Source organism: Delphinapterus leucas, chromosome 21, assembly GCF_059928025.1.
Source record: "Delphinapterus leucas isolate spDelLeu-1000000601 "Yukka" chromosome 21, BTC_Dleu_Yukka2, whole genome shotgun sequence".
NCBI classification, from domain to species: domain Eukaryota; kingdom Metazoa; phylum Chordata; class Mammalia; order Artiodactyla; family Monodontidae; genus Delphinapterus; species Delphinapterus leucas.
The window spans coordinates 21,805,249-21,832,534 of NC_143149.1; the positions used below are offsets into that span (position 1 = coordinate 21,805,249).

Sequence of the window (27,286 nt, forward strand, 5' to 3'; positions counted from 1 at the left end):
TGGAGAGAAATTTAGCAATCCACTTCAAGATACTTATTCTATGGATATACCCATAAATGTCAAAGGGATTTACTTCAGCATCGTTTCCAAAGTAGGAGACTGAAAACAACTGAAATGCCTGCTCAGCAGCAGGCTGGTTAAATAAGACCAGTTTATACGATGGAATATCATACAACCAGTGTAAAAGGAGTCAGACAGCTCTATATGTAGCAACATGTCCAACAAAAAGACCCAAGCAGTGTTTACATTATGCTGCTGTTTCTTTTTGCGGGGGCAGGACTCTCTCTTGCCCTATTTTTACAAATGTATGTTTGTAAAAACACAGAGCATCTTGAAAGGACGTGCAGGAATCTGGCAAAACTGGCTGCCTTCAGGAGAGACAGATGGCTGTGGAGAGGAGACTTTCCTTTCCCCATAGAGCCTTATGTACCCTTTGAGTTTTATACCATTTACACAGACTGCCCATTAGGCATAAAACTTAAAATAATCTACCCCCAGTGTAAATTAATTTTTGCCCTGTTTCCCGCCTAGAACGGCTTTCTTGTTTTTTAAAGATTTCTTTAAATGTATTGTTTTGAATTATGAAAGTTACCATGTGCTGGTTTTAATAAGCAAATTAACATAAAATGTATAAAGAAGAGGCTATAATCCCTTTCCCCCCTTCCCCACCTCCCAAGTATCCAGGGATGGATTGGTGTGGACCCTTCCTTCCCTTTCTCCTGGCTCAGACATGCAGATAAAACATATACACACAGCAGGGATTTCTGGGACTGATTTCTCTTCCACCAGGCAAAATCAAACCATAAGCATGAGTGCAACATTCCTTTCTTTCATCTGACAGTCGTGTTAAGAGTGAGAACTATATTTGTTCCCAATTTCTTTATTCATCACATCTCAATGTCTTTCTCTTCCTTGCCCCTCCCTCACTCCCACAAACAATTTTACACAAACGGACTCATGTCACACACTCATTTTTTAAATGGGGTTCTTTTGTTTCGGCCACCCCCATTTCCTAAACAATCTCGCGGCCCCTTGGAGGGTGGGTCTGTGTGCCCACAAGGGACCCTGTGGTCTCCCCAGGCCCACCCCTGGGGCTGATTCCTGTTCTGGGGGCACCTCCAACTCGGGGGTGCCCTGTGGCAAACCTCAGCCTGCTGGACAGTCAGGGAATCTGGGCCCTGGCCAAGTGTCAAGTGTGATTCCAGACTCCAGCCGAGGTGCCATTTGCATCATGGCATTAAACAATCTAGTAGGAGAAGCTACTGGAAGCTTTCACAAACCCAAAGCATACATTTGATTAAGAAAAAGTAGCACAAGTGACAGAGAAAAGCTCTCCAGCAAGTAAAGGCCTCTAGTTTCAGCATCCTTCCCTAGCTCTCCTCCCTTGAGGAGATGCGAGAACACGCTGAGTCAGGACAGGACCGGATCTGGGCGTCAGTCACACATGCGTTCACGCTGGCCGCCCATCGAGGTCCGAGGCCACTGCCTGCCTGGCCTTGGGTGTGAGAGGAAGCAGCTGCCAGGTGGAGCTGGAATGCACTGCTGGGGGATTAGGGGTTTCCCTTACGGGATGCCTCCAAGGCCCCTGTGGCAGGAGGTCAAATAACGAGGAGGAAGTGGAAATGGAAGGTCACTTACTACTAAGCCTCTCCCCACCGGCACCGCCTGGTTCTTAGATTTCATCACAGCAAATTTCACGGAATGCAGCGAAGTACTTACAACCTTTGTTCAGCAAGGAGGATAGTCCAGGAATGTTCACCTCGCTGCAGACAGGCATACAGTTCTCATGTCCATATGAAATCTTTCCTGATGCCAGCGGTTATGAAGAGACAAGTCAATCACCACTCATTATTCAAATTTGATTTCCACGAGCTTCACACTTTCTTTAAAAGGGATGGAGGAGCTTTTAAAACTTCTGCAAACCTGGGCTTCCCTGGTGGCGCAGTGGTTGAGAATCTGCCTGCTAATGCAGGGGACATGGGTTCGAGCCCTGGTCTGGGAGGATTCCACATGCCGCAGAGCAACTAGACCCGTGAGCCACAACTACTGAGCCTGCGCGTCTGGAGCCTGTGCTCCGCAACAAGAGAGGCCGCGATAGTGAGAGGCCCGCGCACCGCGATGAAGAGCGGCCCCCGCTCACCGCAACTAGAGAAAGACCTCGCACAGGAACGAAGACCCAACACAGCAAAAATAAATAAAATAAAATTAATAAAAATGCTGCAAACCAGCGAGTGATGTTTAAATCTTACTTAGGTGTTTCTACAAGGACTTGATCTAGATCAAAGAAATCCTCCTGGATCCCAAGCATGTGAAGCTGTTGGTAGATACCACGAGGGGCTCAAGTGAGGTTTTTATAAAATCCTATCGATATCAAGCCCGTACTGATAACTCAGAAGCCTTAGGAGTAACATCCAAACTCATGCAAAAGACAGTGCGTTTACTTAGCATCAGAGCGTTTTGACTTATTAAGGATCCACTGAGTAACTTCAGGACAGCCCAGCACGAGGAGGAGGAGGGTGCAGGACGGCCTTTGGAGGCTGCCCATCAGCCGTGGGTCCCCAGTCAATGGGTTTACCGGTCCTGGGCCCGAGTTTCCACATCCCTACTGGGGACGATACGTCACAGGGTCGCTGTGAGGACTGAATGAGGTCACATATGCACAAGTGTTTAGCACGAGGCCGGCTTCCTTCCCCAGAGCTCCTGAGGACCCCAGGACCCCGGCCCCAGAACTAGACCAGGGCCGGCCACCTGGCCACAGGCAGTCCATTCCTGAGTGAGGCAGCAACACGCCGCCCGGTGAGAAAAGCTGGAGGAGGTGTGTCGGAGGGCTCCCTGGGAACTGGAAAGTGGGGTTAGAGACAGAACTGGTCTGTGGGGAGGGGTGACTGAAGCAGAGTGAGGCGGGCACAGTCACTCAGATCACGTGTGTGCTGCAGAGCAAGCTGGTCTGAGGGCAGAAGGGAAAACGGGGCAAGTCCATAGCGAGAGACGGAGCTGGCACTGAGGGGCGACCACATCTGAGGTGGGGGGCAGAAGATGCGAGGGAACCCAAGAGGGGAGACGGGGGATGGAGGCGGGGAGAGGGGGCCAAGTCGGGGTCAGGGGGCTGGAGACAGGAGACAGGGTGATGGACGAAGAGAATGACGGGCCGCGGGTACCAACAGACTGGGCGGCGGGATGAGGGAGACACAGAGAGAGCCTGGTACACAGGGGCTTCCCTGGATCCTGGGGATGGCTCTACTCTTCACACAATCCTGCCTTTTTCCCCTTAAGTTAGCTCAAGAGCTCTTACCAGAACATAATAATTATATAAGTACCGCGCACTAACCGACTGCGCCACTGGAGCTCCAGAACATAATAATTAATAATTGGCTTTTATTGAGAGTATCCATTTTGTGCATTAACTATGTTATTATTTGCCACGAATTATGTAGCTCTAATAAATTATTATGAAAAACACTTTTGAAACCTTGGCTTTAAGATTAACAACATATCCCTCTGGTATCCAGGGAAACACTTTTGCAAAGGCCGGGTGAGCATCCCTGCTGGAAGGGAAGGCGCCAGGAGCCTGGGTGGCATCGAGCCCTGGGTTCTGACCCTGGTGCTGTGCTAAGTCCCTGCCAGTTCCTGGCAAACCCCGACTCCTCTGGGCCTCAGGCCTTCAGCTTCAAAAGGAAGAAGCTGAAATGGTTCATCTCCAGGGTCTGTTCAGCTTAAAATAGTCTGTTCCAGCTTAAAATACTGTGAAAATGTATTTTCTACTGAATTTTCTAGGCTTCTCAAGTTAAACGCCTCGCAAATGCAGCATGAAGTAGAACAATCTCTTAAATAAGGCAGACAAACATGTCCCGGGCTCTCCACAGCCACCCTCCATCACTTCCCCAGTTCATCCATCCCCCTGCTTCCACACGAGGTACTGAATCCCACTAGCACCAAGAGGAGTGTTATCTGCGAGCTCAGCCTCATGCTTAGCATGGAGCAGAGTCAGGGCTGATGAAATTATACGGCCAGAAAAACGCTCCACCCAGAGATGCGTCTGCCTCCCTGGGCTTCAAAGAGCTCAGCAGTGTCGGGCACAATGGAAAGCTGAGCGCTTGCATGAAAGGCCTGTTACTCTGTCCTCATCACGGCAAATCTCCCTGGCGTGAGAAAACAACGGTAAATCATAGAAAAAGTGGTGAGATTTGATTTTCCATATAAATAGAAGTCCTTTTCAGTCCCCACTGAGCCACAATCAGTACGGTATCCTCCAGGATCTCACAGCTACATGCCACTTGGCCGGACCTAAATATTTCCATCTGTGCGGGCTCTCTGCTCCGACACCACCAGTGTGTCTGCAAGGTGGACACGCTGCCCTTCCAGGCTGCCCCATCCTACCCATGCTCTCTGCTTCCAGGAGAAGAAACTGGTAAGCAGGCTGGCAAAGACTCACAAATGAGGCCTCCTCCTGAGGGGCTCGGCAGGGAGCAGAGTGCCCCGAGGCCAGCCTCTGCTCACCTTCAGTCACCCGGGCATCTCCTAGAAACGCAGGCCTGAGAGTCCCTCCCAGGGCACGCCTGGGTGCCTGGCAGTCGCTGCCCACTCCGGCTCAGAAAGTTGGCCCTCATCAAGCCCCAGGAAAGATCGAGTCTCCCTTAAACTGGAAGACTGCAGGCCATTTCAGAGTCCTTCGGCCCCCGTCAAGGCCAAGATCCGGCTCAGACAGAGTGCTGGGTTGGAGAAGGTGTGAGACCCCAGTGGGTGGGTGTGGGTGTGTGGGTGTGTCACTCACACACACTCCTTCCTGCTTCATCAAAAGTAGAATATATTCTTGGCAATAGGTATCATAAGGTAACTCTTATAACACAGGATTCGCCCTCGAATCTCACCAGCTGCACAGGTGCAGATCTTCCCTAAAAGGCAAAACTATTTGTGGTCAAGATGGACTTCTCAGCCAGAGGCCATGCAAAAAATCAAGAGCGCAGGAGAGCATCCATTGGTTTTGAAGGTCAAGGATAGAAGATGGATCAGAAAAGAGGCGAGCAAGCTGAAGGAGGGGTTCCAAGTAACCCAGAAGCGAGATGTGCGTGGCAATGAGGCCCTGGGGAGAGGCTGGCGCTGGCCTCACGGTAACAGACACGTGCTTCTTCCTGCCAGAGACCCAGCTCTGCTCCCAGCCCATGTTCCGTACTTCCAGGTTCCCTGGGGACAGGACTAGCTGAAGTAACCAAGTCCAGTGCAATCTCAAGCTATCCTGGCAATTCTGCAAAATACAAAACTATCCCCACAAAAGTTTAAAGGGACAGAAAACTGTATTTGTTTGCCAGGGCTGCCGTAACAAAGTACCACAGACTGGGTGGCTTAAAGAACAGAAAGGATTATCTCGCAATGCTGGAGGCTAGAAGCCTGAAATCCAAGTGTCAACAGGGTTGGTTTCTTCTCTGGCTTGTAGGTGGCTGTCTTCTCCCTGTGTCTTCCCATGGTCCTCTCTGTGTGTGTGTCTGTGTCCAGATCTCCTCTTCTTATAAAGACACAGTCATACTGGATTAGGGCCCAACCTCATGACCTCATTTAACCTTATCACCTCTCTCCAAATACAGTCACATTCTGGGGTAGTGTGGGTTAGGACTTCAACATATGAATTTGGGGATTGGGGGAACACAATTCAGCCCATAACAAAGTCTAAATAAGAACCTGTTCAAGATGCTAGGTTTCTTTTGTGACTCAAGGAGCTGACTCTTAATCCCCTTCTCTGGTTCCTGGAGATTGTGTAATTAACTGGAAGAGGCTCAGACCCAGGAGTCCAAGATAGGATCTAATCTAACCTTTCATCTTACAGCTGAGGCTGAAGTCCCCAGGCTCTGAGGAACTGGTTGGACAGCTGTACCCAAGGGGTTCTGTCAACTTCCTGTCAACTTCCTTTCTTCAAAGTTTACACACATTGTTTCCTTTACCACAAAAAAAAACCCTCTCAGCAGGAAAGAACAATATAAAGTGAAAAATAAATGTCCCTCTTACTTCTGACTGCCAGCCTATTCCGAAGAGGTGACTACTGTTGTCCATTTCTCAGGCACCTTCCAGAAACACTGTAACACAGACTTCCACACTACAGAACCCTGGGGGATGTGTCAGGGAAGACCGTGTGCCTCGTTCTTGCCTACACAGGTCCCCTTGAAGGTCTGGGGAGCCGTGGGACAGTTGGTCTCGTCGATGAAATGTAAGCAGAAGTCTGCTGAAGATTTCTGGAAATGTTTTGACTTTCACAATATAGGAACCATCCCTTCTTTCTACTTTTCTCTATCTTTTCCTACCTGAAAATGCAGATGGGAGGCCTGATGGAGAGTAGGAGTAAAAAGAAACTTGAACAGAACTATCCACAAATGGAACAGATGTTCTCTAATGGGGTTACACCCTCAGAGGTGTCCTGAGGCCAGACAGTCTGGTGCGAAGGCCACAGAGACGATGCTCACCGCCCAGCCTGATCAGTGCTTCTCAACCTTGAAGGTACATACCTGTGCACACCTGGTTCAGGAGGTCTGGGGTGCAACCTGATATTCTGCTTTTCTGACAAAATGATGCCAAGGCTGCTGGTCCAAGGACCACACTTTGAAGATCAGGGGGCGAGACCACCTCTAGCTCTCTCCAATCCTGGGATTTATCCATGGACCCTGATAGGAGAGGCAGCCCCACAGCCTCTGGTCTGCGGACCTAATAACCAAGAGCTAATGACTTGGGAAACACCAAGATAAAAGGCCTAAGGAAGGAATGACTGTAAAAGCTCCTAAAATAAATGAAAGAGTCCCACTGGCATCAAGATTTTCCTGAAGCACTTCGACTAAGAGCGTACTAAGTTATTATTTAGTGTCAGGCACTGTTTCCACAAAGCTATCTGTTTTTCAGTATTGTTTATGCTTGGCTATTTTAAAACCTGAATCACAGAAAAGCGTACAAGTAGAAGAGGAAATCGCTTATGATCCATCTAAGATGACAGGTTATTAGATTTAAATGGGACATTGCGGGAGACTATTCTGGAGTCAAAAGCTTCTCATTGACAGGCAAGAAAACTGAGGCTGAAGGTCATCAAAGTTGGTGCTGAAGCAGGATCACTGTGCTGTATTCTCAGTGTACTTCCCTTGCCTTTAACGTCACTTTAACGTCCAAGACTAAAAAGAAATATGCTTACTTCGTTTTCAGAAGCAATCAGAATAAAGTATTTGAGAAAACAGTTTGATAAAAGAAATCAAACTTAAAAATACATCTTTCTCTATAACTTGATTTCACAACTCATTGTAAATCTACAATAATCAAGGTATCATGAATAGACATAGATTAATGGGACAGAACAGAGTTCAGAAGCAGACAAGCACATCCATGGTCAACTGATTTTTGGCAAAAGGGTTTAGTTAATTCCAAAGGGAAAGACAGTTTTCTCAACAAATGCTAGTGAAACAACCAGAAATCTGTATGGAAAAAAAACCAAACCTCTACGTTCATTTCATGGCATACACAAAAAATAGCTTGAAGTGGATCCTAGACCAAAATGTAAAAGTCAAAATTATAAAACTTCTAGAAAAAAATTTAGGTGAAAATAAAATTTTCTTTTTTTAACAAATTTATTTATTTTTGGCTGTGTTGGGTCTTCATTGCTACGTGCGGGCTTTCTCTAGTTGCGGTGAGCAGGGGCTATTCTTTGTTGCGGTGCACAGGCTTCTCATTGTGGTGGCTTCTCGTTGCGGAGCATGGGCTCTAGGCGCGTGTGCTTCAGTAGTTGTGGCACGTGGCCTCTAGAGCGCAGGCTCAGTAGCTGTGGCGCACGGGCTTAGTTGCTCCGTGGCATGTGGGATCTTCCCAGACCAGGGGTCGAACCCGTGTCCCCTGCACTGGCAGGCGGATTCTTAACCACTGCACCACCAGGGAAGCCCTAGGTGAAAATCTTAACCTTGAGATAGCCAAAAAATAAAAAAGTACTAACTAGAAAAAAAACAAAAACAAAAAACAGTGATAAATTGTAATTTTAAACTATTCTTCTTCAAAAGATACTGTTAAGAAAATGAAAAGGAGAGCCACCAACTGGGAGAAACTCTTTGTAAAACATGTATCTGGCAAAGGACTTGTACCCAGAATATGTTAAAAAAAAAAAGAAAAAAATCTTACAACTCAGTAATAAGACAAGCAACCCAATTGAATAACGGGCAAAAGATCTGAATAGACACCACTCACGTGCAGGCGCACGTGCACACACACACGCAATGGCAAATAAGCACACTTGCAAAGATGCTCATCATTAGTCTTCAGGGAAACGCAAATTGAAACGATACTAAGATATACAACATACTCAGCAGAATGGCTAAAATTTTTTAAAACTGACAATACCGAGTATTGGCAAGAACTGGAGCAGCTAGACTTTTCATACATTGTTGGCAGGAATGCAATGGTGCGATCACTTGGAAAAGGTTGGCAGTTTCTCATAAAGTTAGACATGCATTTATCACATGGCCCAAAAATTCTATTCTTAGAGAAATGACAATACGCTTCTGCCTTCACAGAGACTCACACACGAATGCTTATTTGGTTTTGTTCACAGTAGCCAAGAAGTGGAAACAGCTCAGATGCCCCCATCAAGTGAATGAATATACCAGGTGTTTTCTGAAATGGATTACTACTCAGCAACAAGGGAACAAACTACTAACACGTATAACAACATGAATATATCTCAAAAAGCTATGCTGAGTTAAAGCAGTTAGACATCGGGCTCCCAAACTCTGCACTATGTCACCCAAGGGCCCCAAGGTGAACTCACAGGTACCAGAGGGTATTTTAAATTTTTGAGGGAAACACAGCAACAACTGAACACCATGCCAAGTACTTCTACTGTGTTCTCTGGACCTAATGGAACTGTTAGGTATTGCTTTTGACTTGTGACTCCATGAAAAATTACCGATTCTCTAAAGGTCTTGTGAGCCAAGAAAGTTTGGCAACCTCTAAGCCAGACGCAAGGGAGTACATACTCTGTGATTCCATTTACGTGAATTCTAGAACAGGCAATCCCAGTCTACGGTGACAGGAAGCAGATCAATGGTTGTCTGGGGTTTGGCAGGGGGAGGGTTGGGACACCTTTTGAGAAGATGGAAATGTTCCGTATCTTGATTGGGATGGTGGCTGCATGTCAAAACTCATGGAATTTATCATAGGCTTAAAATAGGTGCATTTTTCCTATATGTAAATTATACCTCAAAAAGGTTTATTTTAAAATAAAATACCCCCAAAAGTTAAAACACATTTTTTAAAATATCCTCTCTCACGGGCCTTGAGCATCTTTCCAAGATGGTAAGTGCCTTCGAGCATGAAGTATGTGACAGCCGTCCCAGTAGATGCCCTCAGGGCCCAGTTAAACACCACAGTTCATGCTCAGGAAACATTTGTTCATTAATTCCCTAATTTTCCTCACAATGAAGATGTTTCCACAAGGAAATGAAAATTGAGAGCGAATTCCAAACTTGTTATATAATTATCTTTTCATGAGAACAAAATTTTATCTCAGCAATTTAATTTTTAGCATTTATAAATATTTATAAAGCTTTTCTCTCTTACTCCCTCAAGATTCTAGTCACTGAATAAGGTTTCAAATTAAAAATTTAAAAGATCATTTTACCCTCTAAGAATATTTGGGGGGCTTCCCTGGTGGCACAGTGGTTGAGAATCCGCCTGCCGATGCAGGGGACACGGGTTCGTGCCCCGGTCCGGGAAGATCCCACATGCCGCGGAGCGGCCGGGCCTGTGAGCCATGGCCACTGAGCCTGCGCGTCCAAAGCCTGTGCTCTGCAACGGGAGAGGCCACAACAGTGAGAGGCCCGCGTACCGCAAAAAAAAAAAAGAATATTTGGGACCCCAAAAATACCACAGAGAAGAGACATTTAATCTCAACGCATGGTTAATGAGAGCTGTCTCCAAATGTTGAGACATTTGGAGACAGCTCTCATTAACCATGCGTTGAGATTAAACTTCCCATGGCCTCCCAAAATTAGTTAGAACAGGGATCACCAAACTAGGGCCACTGCCTGCTCTTGTAAATAAAGTTTTATTGGAATATAACCATGGCCAGTCTTTTAACGATTATCCATGGCTGCTTTCCAAGATGCTACAACTCTGCTTTTCCACTTTGCTACAACAGCAGAGTTGGGTAAGTTGCCAGAGAGACTCTATGACCTACAAAGCTGAAAATATTTACTATGTAGCTCTTTACAGAAAAAGTTTGCTGAACTCTGACCTAAGATGTACCTGCTCTAAAACAACATATACAAGTCAGGGAGGAAGAGGAGCAGGAGAAAACCCAACACCTAAGTAAGGGATTTCTTTTTAAACACAATTGAACAATTCTGTGCAGGCTCTGGTGCAGGAGGGAGTTTATTGTTTCAAATGCAAATTTCAGGCTACTCTGTTGTTTCCCACAAAAGGTGTAGCTTGAGTAGTACCAGACTCTGGATTGTGTCTCACTCAAAAAAGTCTACTTCTATGGGTTGTTTCAAGTTGTTACTATTAATGGCTCTAGACTTCTTAGAAAAAAGTACCCAGCTTCCTATTTTAAACACTTCCTGGGTGTAGAGGTTCGTCTATCCATGAACTCGAAATTTTTACGTGCAAGATTAATTCAGGAGAGAAAAAATAAAGTGGAGCTGGCTTTCTTTTGTCCCCCTTTCTCCTCACATGGGTCTGAAAAATCTGACTGCTTTTCTCCTCTGAATTTTATCATTTTTCTGTAGGTGAACCAACCTTTCTTCCTTTTTCTTCCCCACAGTAATAGTCGTCTCCTTGTTTATCTACTGCCTCTTTACATGTGTATGAGTTTCATTCTGCCTAATGTAGAGAGTAAGAATAGTTCCATGTAAATTTTTTTAGGTGTTTTTGTACAAGTTGGACTGAGTTAGGAAGAGCAATGCAGGAACACTGGCCTGTAAGTCTGGCAAATCATAACTAAGTTCTGCATCTCTAAATATTCATGTGGCATTTTGACATAGAAACTGTTATCAATAAGTAATCAGCAACTAGATGTTTGTAAGACTGCAGTTCTTAAACGATGATGCAAGTGCTCTGCTAATTTGGGCAAGCTCTTCATATATATATATATATATTAACATCTTTATTGGAGTATAATTGCTTTACAATGTTGTGTTAGTTTCTCCTGTATAACAATCTTTATATATTCTTGATGCAGATGACCAAATAAGTTATCCTGCTATGCATTCAGGACAAAATATTTTAAATAGCAATTAAGCAAATACTTGATTTTCTCCGAAGAAGATATATAAATAGCCAATAAGCACATGAAAAGATGCTCAACATCACTAACCATTAAGGAAATGCAAATCAAAACCACAGTGAGATACCACTTCACACCCATTAGGATGGCTACTATCAAAAAACCAGAAAATAACAAGTATTGGTGGGAATGTAAAGTGGTATAGCTGCTGTGGAAAACACTATGGCAGTTCCTTAAGAAATTAAAAACAGAATGACTATATGACCCAGCAGTTTCACTTCTGGGTATACACTCAAAAGAATGGAAAGCAAGATCTCAAAGAACTATTTCTATGCCCATGTTGATAACAGCATTATTCACAAGAGCTAAAATGTGGAAGCAACCCAAGTGTCCACTGACAGATGAATGAATAAGCAAAATGTGGTATAGGGCTTCCCTGGTGGCGCAGTGGTTGGGAGTCCGCCTGCCGATGCAGGGGACACGGGTTCGTGCCCTGGTCCGGGAGGATCCCACATGCCACAGAGCGGCTGGGCCCGTGAGCCATGGCCGCTGAGCCTGCGCATCCGGAGCCTGTGCTCCGTAACAGGAGAGGCCACAGCCCGTGTACCGCAAAAAAAAAAAAAAGAGGAAATTCTGACACATGACACAACATGGATGAACTTCGAGAATATTATACCAAGTGAAATAAGCCAGAAGAATACTGCATGCCCTTCCATGTTATCTCTACTATCTCTCTGTGGTTTGGCAATTTGGATTTACAACAGCATGGTTTTAACCAACGTGAAAACAAACAAAAATAGGTTTGCACATAAGAATGTGAGAGAGAAAAAGAGGGGGTCTGTGTGAGAGAGAAAGAGTGAAAGATGGATGGATACAGGGTGGATGGGGCAAGGCAGGGAAGGGGAAAAGGAGAGAGAAGGGAAGGTAGAGACACGGTCATTTCTCCCCTGGGTGTCACCCCGTGCCCCTTCCCCACCAACACTAGCAAATCCACTCATATCTTACAGGCTGAAAATGAGAGACTAGCATTTCTTTTAAATTCAGCTTTTACACTAAGGTCAAAACTAAGGTTTGGTAAAAACAAACCAAAAATGGAAAAGTAGAAACTGAAGAGTTATTTCTCTGTTTTATCATTATCTGGGGCAGAATTATGCATAAAGAGGACAAACTATAAACAGCGGAGACATTTTATAAATAATTGTAGGATCAATTTAAAATAACTGAAAATCTGTTCTTCTCTGGGGCCCTAACTGCATGGACATCTTGCTGAAAGGCATAGAGACACAGATTTTAATCGCACAGAAAAGCATGGTAGATGGAGAAGAAAAGAACCCTGGACCATGGTGTCAGCCCCTCCACTAACCAGCAGGGAAACCCGGGGCGGAGCTTGTCCTTTTCAGCTTTGTCATTCAAAGAAATGAGAGACATCAGACTACATAGTCTCTAAAAGTTCCTCCATTTCAGACCTAAAAATGATATGATTCTAAGTCATACGATCACTGTCCCAATATGACTACCTCTCTTAAAAATGGTAAAAATAACCCACAGATGTTCTCACCAGAGGCTGGCTTCAAATGTGCTATTTGTTCCCTTTGGGAAACAGTACCACCTTCTTCAAATACTGTGGCTCTATTCGCACTTAACCAGGTTTCTTTACAAAAATACAAATAAAATATGCACGGGCACATACATCACTCCTGTCGCTGTTAAAAATTAGCAGGACCCTTGCACCGGCTTCTTATCTGAGAAGATCTAAAACTACACAGTTAAAATGCTTTAATTCTGCAGAGGCAGGGCTGGCTTCCATCCACCTTCTCTGTCGTAAACCAGGAGGCTGGTGCAAGATCAGATCTCAGCCTCAGATGCCTCCTCAGATAATCCCATGCACTGCCCATCGCTCTCTATGTCCTGACTCTCCTTATATTCACTCAAAGCTTAACGTGTATATTTGCATACTGGGTTACTGATCACCTACCCATCCCCCCAACACACACACCAAGCTAGATCTTCAGCTCCTGGACAGCCGGGGTGTTGACTGTCACTGCTGCATTCCAGCCCCTCAAAGAGTGCCTGGCGCACAGGATGCTCCATCAACACGGCTAAATAAGCAAATTTAAGTTCTAATCCTGGGCACTTAGGTTGTTGCTTTATTTTTAAAAGAAGGCCCAAATACTATCAGCATTAATAAAGCAACTCTTGGGTGAGGTTGAAAGACAACAACAATAAAAGATGAAGGAGGAAGGAAAAAAACTCATTTGAGCTGGAATAAAGACTACGAGGACATTTAAAACCAAGTAAGCTGTAACCTCCCTTGGTATTTTAAATGAACATATGTTCTTTTGCCCTTAAAGATTTAAACAAGCTTGCTTTGAGCCATATGCAATGATAATAAAGTGGCTTAAGAAAAAAAAAAGATTCTGCTTCAAAACTGCCATTCTTTACCGCAAAAAAATAAAATAAAAAAATAAATGCCATTCTTTCTCAGGCATGATCAGAACAAATAATGGAGTTTTCTAGGTTAGTTCATGTAAAAGGCAGAGACAGTTCCATTAAAAAGAAAAACAAAAAACTACTATCACAGTGCAAACCAATATTGGAAAGATGATTAGAATTGATCTATGATGCATGGGAAAATCCATACTTCGTTTTAGTAATAATAGCCCCATCACACAGCACGTCAGGTAACAAAGTCCAAACCTGGAACAAACCTGGAAACACACCCAGTTAGAGCCTAATGCACGAACAAAAGATCATAAAGGGCTTCTGTGAGGCTGTCTGGAGAACGATTCTCAGACGCCTACAGTTTAATTAAATTGCCTTTTACAAGACCCTCCTGCTGGGGCCGCTATCAGGTGCCTGGGGATGCTTCTCCTCACTGGCCTTTTCTGATCTTTATCTGGAATTTTTCCTTCCTTGATTTAAAGTTTCCATACCTTAAGCTTAGTGTTGCCTTGAGATTTATTAATAAAAGCACACTTATCCCTGTGGAAAAGCACCAGGGAGACCGAATGAGACAAAGTTTTGAATAAGTACCGTAATAAAAAAACTACATGGGCACACACTCAACTTTTGATTTTTCCCATCAAAATTTCCCCCTCACCCTGCCTTTCCCAGCTCAGTAAGTGGCAACTCCATCATTCTGGCTGTTCAGGACAAAACTCTTTGTCTTTCTTTACTTCTTTTTCTCATAACCCAGAGCCTATCAATAAACCCTTCAGTTCCATCTTCCCATCAGATCTAGAATTTGAACACTGCTCACCAGCTCCACTGCTAGGATGCATTCCAAGCTACCACTGTTTCTTGCCCAGACTACTGCAAAAGTCCAACCTCCCCTCCCTGCTTTCCCCCTTGCGTATTCACCACATCCCCTCTGTGGTCCTTTAAAATTATTTAATTAAAAATTTCCTTAAATTTTTTTTTTCTCAGCTCCAGTACCCCCACTGGCTTCCCAGCTCTCATAGAGTTGGTGAGATTACAAGTGATTTTTATTTTCTTCTTTCTACTTTCATGCATTGACAATAAATGTATTTTATCATCCCTGGAAGGAACAACCACAGGGTTTTTGTTTCCAATAAACTAGTTAGAAATGTCTTGAGAGAGAAAGATTCTCAGAAGTAGATAGGATTCACTTAAATTGTAGAAAGATAATACGCAATAGAGTAGGAATTCATGATTGACAAGACAATGAGTGGTTACACACTAGGAAATATAAACACCCTATCTTTAAAATTGCCATGAGTTAACTGCCTGAATAAAGACACCTCATGGCATAAATTTTGCAGTAAATTCCCTTTACATTCTAGCCCTTCAGAAAACGTGTACTGACTAAAGTTCTTCCTGATCATGAATGGTGAAAGGAATATTTTTATTCCCAACCACTTCAAATAGGAGGCATCTAAAGTCAAATCATTCTTTGATGGCATATCCTGCTTAGTATAAGCAATACTCAGTATAGCCTGTAGAGCTGAATAACCTCAACTTCCTATCACATTCATGCTTAAGAGAAACATCCACAGACGTTGGAGGGGGGTGTATATTTGGTATGGCACACACAGGTTGAATAAAGCGGTACACAAATACCTCTCCCTATTTTGGGATATCTTCCCCCATCCTATGATAAAAGGTGAGAAAAGACAGAACGCAACATAGACATTGATGTAAGTGGGCTGCTTGCACATTCACCCAGTGACTAGTGTTTTATCGCCACGGCCAGGGCTGCACTGGCTGATCCCTTTCTTCTCAGTCTCTTTTAGTTGGACTCAGAGGGTGTCCCACCTGCCACCAAAAGGCTTGAAACAGCCACTTGTGTCCTGCCGTATTTTACCTTTAATCATTTCCAGCATGTTTATCATAATAGCACTCCTCCTATTCTTCAAAGAAAGGACTATGACCCCAATTTACACACAGTTGAACACATTAGCCATTCTGAGGGAGTGACTCTACTCCCCATTTTATAAAGAGCCAGTCGGGCTGAAGCATGAAAAAAAAAAAGTCATCCAATTTCATTTCCTTCTCCATCTCAAGCAAAGAAATAAACATGAAAGCCATTAATATAAAGAGACACAAGTGAAACACCAAACAGAACTCCCGGGGAACTCAAAATCCCCTCACCATTTAACCGAAAACTGAGATACTGAAACACTTCATGAATTGATGGAAAGCCCTCTGACTAATAACAGAGCTGGATCCTCATTTTTAACCAATAAGTAAAATATTCAACAGAGAAATGAGAAAGCTTTTTGTCCTAATATTAGGACTTTTAAAAAATGCAGACAACTAGAGTAAGCCACCAACCTACAGTTTACTTAACACAAATAAACACAACTACTTTTATCAAACACACTCAGTGTGGGCCTCCCCACATGAAACTGGCTGGGGAAAAAAGTGGTTAAATCAAACAACCTTTTTTTTTTTTGGAAGTGGGAGGGAGACTTACTTCTGATTTCAAAGCACCATTACACTTACTTTCCTCTTATACTGCAAACTGACTGAGTATAGCATTTCTTCCCCAAATATCATGGTAAAGATACACAACCGAAAACACAGCATTCTGAAACAATTAACTCTGAAAGTTTACAGTTCACTGACTTTTATTCCTTCATCCACCCATATATGTATGTGTGTGTATCTATATATACCTACAGATGTATACATAATTCTATGTCAGTAACATTTATTACTATAATGATATAGCATAATATATAATATATAGTAATGATATATATTAATCATTAATATATATAGTAATATATATTACTATCTAGGAATATGTAACATATAGTAATACATATTACTATACAGGAATATTTTACATATTATATTCTACTTTTTCATTCAAGATATATATATATATATATATATATATATATATATATATATATATATATATATATATATAAAATGTGGGGTTATTATAAAGATATTTACCCAGCCACACATTTGTACCTTTATTGTTCCCTCAGAATTCTGCCCAAATCTGGTACCAAAAGAGCCTTCCATGGGCTGAAAAATGCATCTGTGTCTCCTGGACACAAAATGAGAAGCCTAAGTGCTGCTTTATTGTGGTCAAGGGTGCTAGGCTTTTGTATAAACCACTCCTTTTTAAAAACTGCAAACACATAGGGGTAGACAAGCTTTACTTTCTAGCAAGGGTGAAAGTTTCTCCTTTCCCTCTCTCTCAGAGGGAACCAAACCCTAGGAGATGGTTTATGGCTCAAAGCCCTGATTGCCTGGTGTGACCCAGGAAAAATTCCATTTTGAGAAAATGCACTTTCCTTAAATAGTCTGAGACAGAAAGCAGCCAGGTCTCTGAAGAAACCACTAGACTTTCTCAGGATGGTAGAGACTTTTAGAAAAGCAAAGGAAATTAAGTTACTTCAACCTAACAGTTTAAAATCTTTCCCTTGAGCAGCAATGAAAAGCCAATATTATATGCCTGTTCTTACGAAGATGATTTTACGTGAATCATCTATTCTTGACTCGGTGTGGAGCTACCAAAACTAAAAATCAGACTGTGAACTTGTAAATCCTGTGGCAACTACCAGCTAGTAAACTAGTTAGCCCTTACAAACTGTTAACTCTGAGCTGCACCCCTTGGTAAAAGTTAACAGTCACTTAAAGTCCTCTTCCATTAACTGAAACACAAATAGCTAAACCCAGGTGCCACAATACACTCGAATAACTTCCCACTTTATACATTTTAGAAAATATTAGCAATAGTAATTTTTGCTGATACCCAATCCAAATATACTTCCCATATTAGAAAAGCATACTTCGGTGCTGGTATCTTCCTAACACTGTGTTTCCAAGTGAGAGCAGAATTTTTAACCTGGAAGAGACTTTAAAAATCATTTAATCCAGACCCTCATTTTAAAGATTAGGAGACAGGACCAGAGAGTTGAGATGTCCAAAGTCACAAAGTTTATTAGTAGAAATAATATCGCAAGACCCTGAATTCCCAGGCCCCTGCACTACATATCCGTCTGGCCCTTCAACACGCATGTGATCTCCTTCTCTCCTCTCCTTCTCTCCCTCCCTGACTGGCTCCAACCAGCCCCACCCTCCTCCGGCGGGTCCCATACCCACCCCGACAGCTCCATCAACCGTTTTACCATGCTTGGAACCAATCACCTCTAGCCGATCAGCTTCTCCTTCAGAGAACCTTTGTACTTCAGAGTCCAAAAGTCCCACCCAGGGTTACGTGTGTAAGTTTCTCTCACGGGTTTAGAAGAAAATTCCAGAGCTAGGTGAATTACAGCGAACTAAAAGTACCAGCTTTGCTCTCCTTTTTCACTAAGGTTGTTTTCAGGATGCCCAATTCTGCTGACAAGACTCTGTACTTCTCATTTGTGCTATGATTTTGACTTGGGTGTCTGATTAACAGGAACTAGATTTTATTGTCTGATCTCAAATACTGATATGCAGTATTCTTCCGGCACTTAATATTTGCCAAGTTTCTGTCACTGAATCGAGTAGTATGCTGGCAGGTGAGGACACTGGGTCTCAGGGGACACGATGGACAGTCAGCAAATAAATGCCCCACGAATGCATAGGTGCACGTGAACCCTCCTAAAAGTGAGGTCTGGATTCCACCAAAGAGCCTCTGCAAACTCTCCATGTGGAGCTGCCATCTAACGTTTAACCATATTCGTTAAAAAATGGAGTTTTAATGTGTTGTGAAACAACGAAGAATAGAAAGTGGAAAACACTTAGCTACTGTTGCAAACAGAACTGGAAACAAAACTGTATTCTTGAATAATGTACCCCTTCCCCTTGCCTTATTTTTCTCTTCCCATTCACTTCGTAACACTTTAACCAAAGAATGCACTTAAAATAAAAACAAATGCAGGAAGTCAATCTGAGTGAAAACACTAGCAGGAATGTTAAAACTAAGGTAAATGGAAAAATAGGAAGTTTTGATGCCTCCCATAAAACAAAGGTTTTCAGGCCTGTGAGACTTCAAGTGATCACCACGTCCTCCATTCCCAGTAAGTCCTCGGTGATGGAGAGAAAATATTTACTATGGGCAAAGTGGAAGCTTAGTGTAAAGTCCAGGTCATCAAGATCCCTCCTAAGGGCTGAATGTTCTTCAGAAACACCTCTGCAGAGACCAGTTGTAGAGATGCAGGTAGTGGGGGTGGGATGCCAGCTTCCTGTCAAGGAGAGCCAGCTCCGGCAACCAAGTGACCCCCCCATACCCTTTCCTCCAGAGCACCGAGGATTCAGGAGTGCCTGATGTGTTGCATGTGTCATTAGCATGACTAATGAAAACATACCACACCCAGTCTTCTTTCTTTAACAACTTTATTGGAGTATAATTGCTTTACAATAGTGTGTTAGTTTCTGCTTTATAACGAAGTGAATCAGTTATACATATACATATATCCTCATATCTCTTCCCTCTTGCGTCTCCCTCCCTCCCACCCTCCCTATCCCACCCCTCTAGGTGGTCACAAAGCACCGAGCTGATCTCCCTGTGCTATGCGGCTGCTTCCCACTAGCTAGCTATTTTACGTTTGGTAGTGTATATATGTCCATACCACTCTCTCACTTCGTCCCAGCTTCCCCTTCCCCCTCCCCATATCCTCAAGTCATTCTCTAGAAGGTCTGCATCTTTATGCCCGTCTTGCCCCTAGGTTCTTCTGATCTTTTTTTTCTTTCTTTTTTAGATTCCATATATATGTGTTAGCATACGGGTTTTTTTTTTCTCTTTCTGACTTACTTCACTCTGTATGACAGTCTCAGGTCTATCCACCTCACTACAAATAACTCAGTTTCATTCCTTTTCATGGCTGAGTAATATTCCATTGTATATATGTGCAACATCTTCTTTATCCATTCATCTGTTGATGGACACTTAGCTTACTTCCATGTCCTGGCTATTGTAAATAGAGCTGCAATGAACATTTTGGTACATGACTCTTTTTTTTTTTTTTTTTGCGGTACACGGGCCTCTCACTGCTGTGGCCTCTCCCGTTGCGGAGCACAGGCTCCGGACGCGCAGGCTCAGCGGCCATGGCTCACAGGCCCAGCCGCTCCATGGCATGTGGGATCTTCCCAGACTGGGGCACAAACCCATGTCCCCTGCATCGGCAGGCGGACTCTCAACCACTGCGCCACCAGGGAAGCCCCATGACTCTTTCTGAATGATGGTTTTCTCAGGATATATGTCCAGTAGCGGCATTGCTGGGTCATATGGTAGTTCTATTTTTAGTTTTTTAAGAAACTTCCACACTGTTCGCCATAGTGTCTGTACCAATTTACATTCCCACCAACACTGCAAGAGGGTTCTCTTTTCTCCACATCCTCTTCAGCATTTACTGTTTGTAGATTTTTTGATGATGGCCATGATGGCCATTCTGACCGGTGTGAGATGATATCTCATTGTAGTTTTGATTTGCATTTCTCTAGAGAAGTTCCTTTAGCATTTGTTGTAAAGCTGGTTTGGTGGTGCTGAATTCTCTTAGCTTTTGCTTGTCTGTAAAGCTTCTAATTTCTCCATCAAATCTGAATGAGATCCTTGCTAGGTAGTAATCTTGGTTGTAGGTTCTTCTCTTTCATCACTTTAAATATGTCCTGCCACTCCCTTTTGGCTTCCAGAGTTTCTGCTGAAAGATCAGCTGTTAACCTTATGGGGATTCCCTTATGTGTTACTTGTTGTTTTCCCCTTGCTGCTTTTAATATTTGCAGAAAGCAAACACCAAGTCTACAGTTGCTTCCAAAGTCTACCGCCTCAATTTTGGGATGATTCGTTGTCTATTCAGGTATTCCACAGATGCAGGGTACATCAAGTAGACTGTGGAGATTTAATCCACTGCTCCTGAGGCTGCTGGGAGAGATTTCCCTTTCTCTTCTTTGTTTGCACAGCTCCCGGGGTTCAGCTTTGGATTTGGCCCCGCCTCTGCGTGTAGGTCGCCTGAGGGCATCTGTTCTTCGCTCAGACTGGACGGGGTTAAAGGAGCAGCTATTTCAGGGGCTCTGGCTCACTCAGGCCAGGGGGAGGGAGGGGTACGGAATGCGGGGCGGACCTGCGGCGGCAGAGGCCAGCGGGACCTTGCACCAGCCTGAGGCGCGCCGTGCGTTCTCCCGGGGAAGTTGTCCCTGGATCCCGGGACCCTGGCAGTGGTGGGCTGCACAGGCTCCCAGGAGGGGAGGTTGTGGATAGTGACCTGTAGCTCGCACACAGGCTGCTTGGTGGCGGCAGCAGCAGCCTTAGCGTCCCATGCCCGTCTCTGGGGTCCGCGCTTTTAGCCGAGGCTCGCGCCCATCTCTGGAGCTCCTTTAAGCGGCGCTCTGAATCCCCTCTCCTCGCGCACCAGGAAACAAAGAGGCAAGAAAAAGCCTCTTGCCTCTTCGGCAGCTCCAGACTTTTCCCCGGACTCCCTCCCGGCCAGCTGTGGCGCACTAGCCCCTTCAGGCTGTGTTCACGCCGTCAACCCCAGTCCTCTCCCTGCGCTCTGACCTCCGAAGCCCGAGCCTCAGCTCCCAGCCCCGCCCGCCCCGGTGGGTGAGCAGACGAGCCTCTCGGGCTGGGGAGTGCCGGTCGGCGCCGATCCTCCGTGCGGGAATCTCCCCGCTTTGCCCTCCGCACCCCTGTTGCTGCGCTCTCCTCCGCAGTCCCGAAGCTTCCCCCCTCCGCCACCCGCAATCTCCGCCCGCGAAGGGGCTTCTAGTGTGTGGAAACCTCTGCTTCTTCACAGTTTCCTCCCACTGGTGCGGTTCCGTCCCTATTCTTTTGTCTTTGTTTATTCTTTTTTCTTTTGCCCTACCCAGGTACGTGGGGGAGTTTCTTGCCTTTTGGGAGGTCTGAGGTCTTCTGCCAGAATTCAGTAGGTGTTCTGTAGGAGTTGTTCCATGTAGATATATTTCTGATGTATTTGTGGGGAGGAAGGTGTGTCTTACTCTTCCGCCATCTTGAAGCTCCTCCTCCTAGGGACCACACCCAGTTTTCTATCTGGCATTTGCGGGTCTCCATGGCTTCAAAACCAATGGGAGCGTTTTGTTTCTTTGCAAATTCGGGTTATCAGGACACCATCGCCCTTCATTAAGGCTGAGATTCCAACTGTCATGGCCATTTGTCACTGATGCTTTTAATAACCATACATTGATTTGGTGCTCAAGTCTAGAGAAAAAGCTTCCTATTTTTGCTTTCCCTAATAGGGTAGAGCCAACATAGCGCCCCCCACCATGCAAAGCTCTGATGTGGCTGACAGCAGAACAAAGTCTGTTAACCGTCTCTTATATTAGCCTATAATTGCTTTTAGCCCTAATGAGTCAAATTTACATTCTGGGAGAAGGGCATGAATCCTCACTTCCAAATACTTTAGGTCAGAACTGTTTATATTTCCACAAAAACATTTATACCCAGACCTATTTCAGAGCCTTACTTTGCAGATGGGAAGATAGCCTAAAAAAACCCATTTAACCCAAAGGAGGCAGGAGGTCCCAATTCTATTCTCAGCAACAGCAGCTGCCTGACTCAGCCTATATGTCTGCTTCTCAAGCTGCTGACTTCACCCCTACCTGCTCTACTTTCTCCTCCTATAAAAATGGGGATTTAACACCCACTCATGCTTATTTACTTATACCGTGGATATACACCAACCCGCACATACACACTCACACATCCCATGAAGTGATCCCATGAAGTGATGTCCCTCTAGCTCAACAGATGACAAACTCCTGTCCTGCCTGCCCCTTCCCATCTTCCGGGAAGGAAGGGGAGCATTGGAGAGCTGTACTCAGAAGAACAGAAACAGCAGAAAGAGAGGAAGAGGCCAGTACCTCTTAACCACAGTTCCATAAACCTAGACAAATATTTTATTAGTTAATATGCACAGTCTCCCAAAATGGCTGCTCATTATTACCATAAAAAACTTGGGTTAGGGGGCTTCCCTGGTGGCGCAGTGGTTGAGAGTCTGCCTGCCGGTGCAGGGAACATGGGTTCGTGCCCCGGTCCGGGAACATCCCACATGCCGCGGAGCGGCTGGGTCCGTGAGCCATGGCCGCTGAGCCTGCGCGTCCGGAGCCTGTGCTCCGCAATGGGAGAGGCCACAACAGTGAGAGGCCCGCGTACGGCAAAAAACAACAACAACAAAAAAACTTGGGTTAGTACTGCCTGGCTCAGAGAAGGCCAGAAGCACTAGAAAACTCATTAATTCAGGTCCTAGCTACATTTTTCTATCATCAAGGCTATGCAGTTGTAGTAGGTGAAATGGTTCATCTTCCCAAATGCTATTTGTGAAGGAGGGAATTACTCCTATTTGCAATTCCCATCCTACAAGCCCAGTGAACACCTTGATTGGCCTTAGTTGGGGTCACATTATAGAATTATACCTATTTGGGTTAAAAAATTGTTTCTAAGTAAGGGACATTACATACGGTTGCCTGATTTAGCAAGTTTACAGGATCTCCAATTAAATCTGAATATTGCATGAGACATATTTATACTAAAAATTATTTGTTGCTTATCTAAAATTCAAATTTAACAATATATGTGTATACGGGACATACTTAGAATAAAATTTGCTTGCTGTTGATCTGAAATTCAAATTTCACTAAGCATCCTACATTTTATCTGGCGACCCTGACATTGCACTACGGCTTGTAAGAACAAAGATGAATAAGACATGGCATCTGACCCCAAGGAGCTCACAGTCTGGTGAGAACCAGAACAATACAGCTTACCACAGAGGATTAGAGGCACTTACCAAGTGCTTTCGGAAACACAGGCAAAGGAGCCATTCAATCCTAATGTAGCACACAAATATTCCTATTTTTTGCAATGAAAGTAAACATTTTTTTATTCTAGAATTCTCTATGTTCTACAATCCTGACACATGAACTTGCTAAGTGTTCTAAGTGTTCTTCCCTGACTGGACATCACCCACCATTCCTCCTTTAGGAGTAACATCCAGAGGAAGAAGCAAACCCCGAGCTAAGCTGAAGCTTCCGAAACTTCCAGGAGTTACGAACTTCTCTCCTTGACCCAGAGCTGTGTTGCTAACCTCACAGGAACCTGCATAAAAGCAGAGAGTAGCGTGGCTTGAATTTGGTTCCTCACTAAGGGTCAAGTGGATGAGGAAACCGAACGTTACCAAATGCCCACATCTCCAAGTGGGAACCCGGAAAGCTGAACAATTGTGAAGATCATTCATTCCGCTTTCTGCCATTATTTACACCTGAAGCAAGTCACTGTCGAGGTAATCTGGAGAGAGTTAGAGGATACTGGCCATAAAACAGATTTGAAAAGACAGATTAGAGAATAAACTGAGTTGTTAACAGAGCCAAATACTCTTCATCCTGGAGCCTGGGGAGCTCCCACAGGCTGGGAGTCTGTCTGTTTCGAACACAGCGTAGAGGACAGTCTTCCCCATTTCTGCTGAGAGCAGGGATTCCCCACATACAACTCATGCGCACAGCTCTGCAAGGAAGATTTTGGGCCCATATTTGGAAAACTAGCTCTCCTTTTATCTCGAGCTGTCTTTGGCACCAGCAGCCACGGGCGCTGGGCAAGGCACAGAATCGACTGGTCAGGTGGGGTCAGGCAAGGACGGTGCCAGAGAGACCTGCCCGCCTCATGTCATCCTCAGAGGGTGCCCAGGAGGTGTGATGTGCACCACCTGGCACAGAAACAGCTCTGGCGTAGAAGTCTCCTGCACCTTCTCGTGAAGAGCCACTTCATTACCCCTTGATTTCGAGATCATAGGAGAGAAAGCAAAAGGCAAGTTGGGAGAAAAGGAAGCTAAGAAAAAGGTGGTGTGTATGTATTTCCGGCTGGAATTACCTTAGATCACAGAAAAGAGGGCGTGATCATTGCCAAGGGCATTAGGTAAGGCTCTGGGGTTCATCGGTGGGAAACCAAGGACATATATTACACAAAAGACAGTAATTCAAAGACTTATAATTGGGTAATTAGCTTTGTATCACTTTACTCACAAGGTCTCATAGTTCAGTGTTAAAAACACTAATACTTTAAAAAATGAAATTGGCCTCTTATTCCGAGCCTATTCATCTTTGCATCCACAGAACAGAGCATCGTCATGGCACTTAGCACACACCTTGTAATGTTGATGAGTTAACGGATGGTGTTCATGAAGCTTCAACCCTATGAGCCAGATTCCCTAGCACGGGCATGCATTCGGTTATTACTGCAAGCAGGGAACCCTGCAGCCATACAGTTCTGCTCATACACTTTCCTAACAACAAACACGATTCTCTAGGTGCTAAAGAGAAATGAGTAGAACTCAAGTTCTCATCTTCCAAGGCCTAACATTAAAACTTACTCCAAACCAGACACATTTACAAGTCAGAAAAGCAAAAACACTATTTCATACTATATCAAAAAAGAAGCCAACCTGTTTATAATTTTGTTTCGGAGGCAGTGCAGAAGGAAACACTTTGGAAAGCACTGCCAAATTCTAAAAAAGGAAGGAAGGAAGGAAGGGAGGGAGGGAGGGAGGGAGGGAAAAAAAAAATCATAAAAAAGCCAAAACCAAATTTAGCCCATTAAACAAAGCAGGAAAAAAATGAAACAGAACAAACAAACAAACAAAAACTTTATCAATTCAAAGCAATACAGGTTGAAACAGAAAGTTCATGAAAGGTAAATAAATAAATTCCAGATGTGCCCCCACTGTTTATCTATTAAATAGTCAACCCAACTTTTATCAGTTAACCAACCCAGGATAGGCTTACTTCTAATTTAATATCCCTTTCAGATCTCTGACTCCATAATTGAGATATTGTTCAAGCCAACATATGCCAACATTTTCTGCCTTAAAATAAACACGTGAATCTTCTGGGCTTAGATATTTTCTTCTTCCTCTTATTCAGCCACAGATGGTCTAGTCACCTCAACCACATTTAATAATATACATAGTAATGTATAATTAAAAACATAATATAGATACACATAAGTGGTGTATGTATAATATATAGTTAGTGCATATATAAAATTAAAAACAAAAGTGAGTACAGATAACTGTTAAGTGAGATGAATTAAAATGAAATTAATTCTAAGAATAATTTAGTTAAAAATGAGTTCAAAATTAGTCTTCTGTTTTGTGAACTCAACAGACATATATGACTTTTAACCCAACAAAAAGTGACTGTTACAAACTAATTTTAAAATACCTAAAACAAGGCATTCCCCGGTGGTCCAGTGGTTAAAACTTGGTGCTTTCACTACCGTGGGCCCAGATTCAATCCCTGGTTGGGGAATTAAGATCCCACAAGCCACACAGTGCAGCCAAAAAAAAAAAAAAAAAAAAAAAAGCCTAAAACCTAAGGTAAGTTTTCCTCTACAGTCAGGAAAGTTCCATCTGCTGAACTGCACCATTTGTTGACACATACACATTGTCATCAAGAACCCACCAACACCAACTTTTGGTAAAACATTTTCTAAACACTGAGAAAAACCAAGACGATTCCAATACCTGAGCTGCATCAAACAAAATGCTCTAATACAATGACCTGGGTCATTTCCCCACCTTTGAGCCTGACAACCCAAGCTAGAGCAATAGCCATGTGAACTCAAACTAGAAGGGGGTAGGGAGTGGTTAAAGAACCAAGAAGGGAAGGAAATGGTTTAGTAAGTGCCTATAATGTGCCAGCCATAATAATGCACTTTTACGCTTTTTAGTATCGTATTTAATCCTTTCAATAGCTCTATGGAATAGACTTAGCTTTTGTATAGTGAAGGAAATACACTGAGATGTCCCCATGTCATCTAAATATAAACATATCAAAGTACCTTTTTTTTAACATCTTTTTATTATGCTTTGATATATGAGAAAACTGTTAAAATGGCCCATCCTGGGACTTCCCTGGTGGAGCAGTGGATAAGAATCCGCCTGCCAATCCAATGCAGGGGACACAGGTTCGATCCCTGGTCCAGGAAGATCCACATACCTCGGAGCAACTAAGCCTGCGTGCCACAACTCCTGAAGCCCCGTGCCTAGAGCCCGTGCTCCACAACAAGAGAAGCCACTGCAACGAGAAGCCCACGAACTACAACAAAGTGAAGCCCCCGCTCACCGCAACTAGAGAAAACTGACACACAGCAACGAAGATCCAACGCAGCCAAAAAAAAAAAAAAGGCCAATATTGAGTTATTTATTTTACTGGGACCTAAAGCTACAGACTAGGTCAGTGCTACTTAAAGTGATTATGTGATACTATGATTACAACTATATTAAAAATGCTCATGGCTTTCGGGTGGATACTTTCATTATCTTGATTGTGGTGATGATCTCATGGGAATACACATAGGTCAAAACTTATCAAACTGTACACTTGAAATATGTGCAGTTTACTGTATGTCAATTACACTTCAATAAAACTGTAAAAAAAAAAAAGTTTATGCTCATGGGTCAGACCCAAATAGGTAAAAGAAAAGTGAAAATATCCATAACTGATAAAGTATTCTGAGTCAAAAAAGCCATACAATGGGGCTTCCCTGGTGGCACAGTGGTTAAGAATCCACCTGCCAATGCAGGGGACACGGGTTCGAGCCCTGGTCCGGGAAGATCCCAGATGCCGCGGAGCAAC

General features: G+C 43.8%; 1 protein-coding gene and 1 pseudogene across 11 annotated transcripts in view; both read right to left on the reverse strand.

Annotated features, from left to right (window-relative positions):
- LOC149744439 (nuclear pore-associated protein 1-like) overlaps positions 1-16,580 on the reverse strand; it is a 28,965-nt pseudogene extending 12,385 nt beyond the window's left edge.
- Positions 1-27,286, reverse strand: part of MFHAS1 (multifunctional ROCO family signaling regulator 1) — a 115,261-nt gene that overhangs the window by 48,096 nt on the left and 39,879 nt on the right. The gene's annotated exons all lie outside the window — the stretch shown is intronic.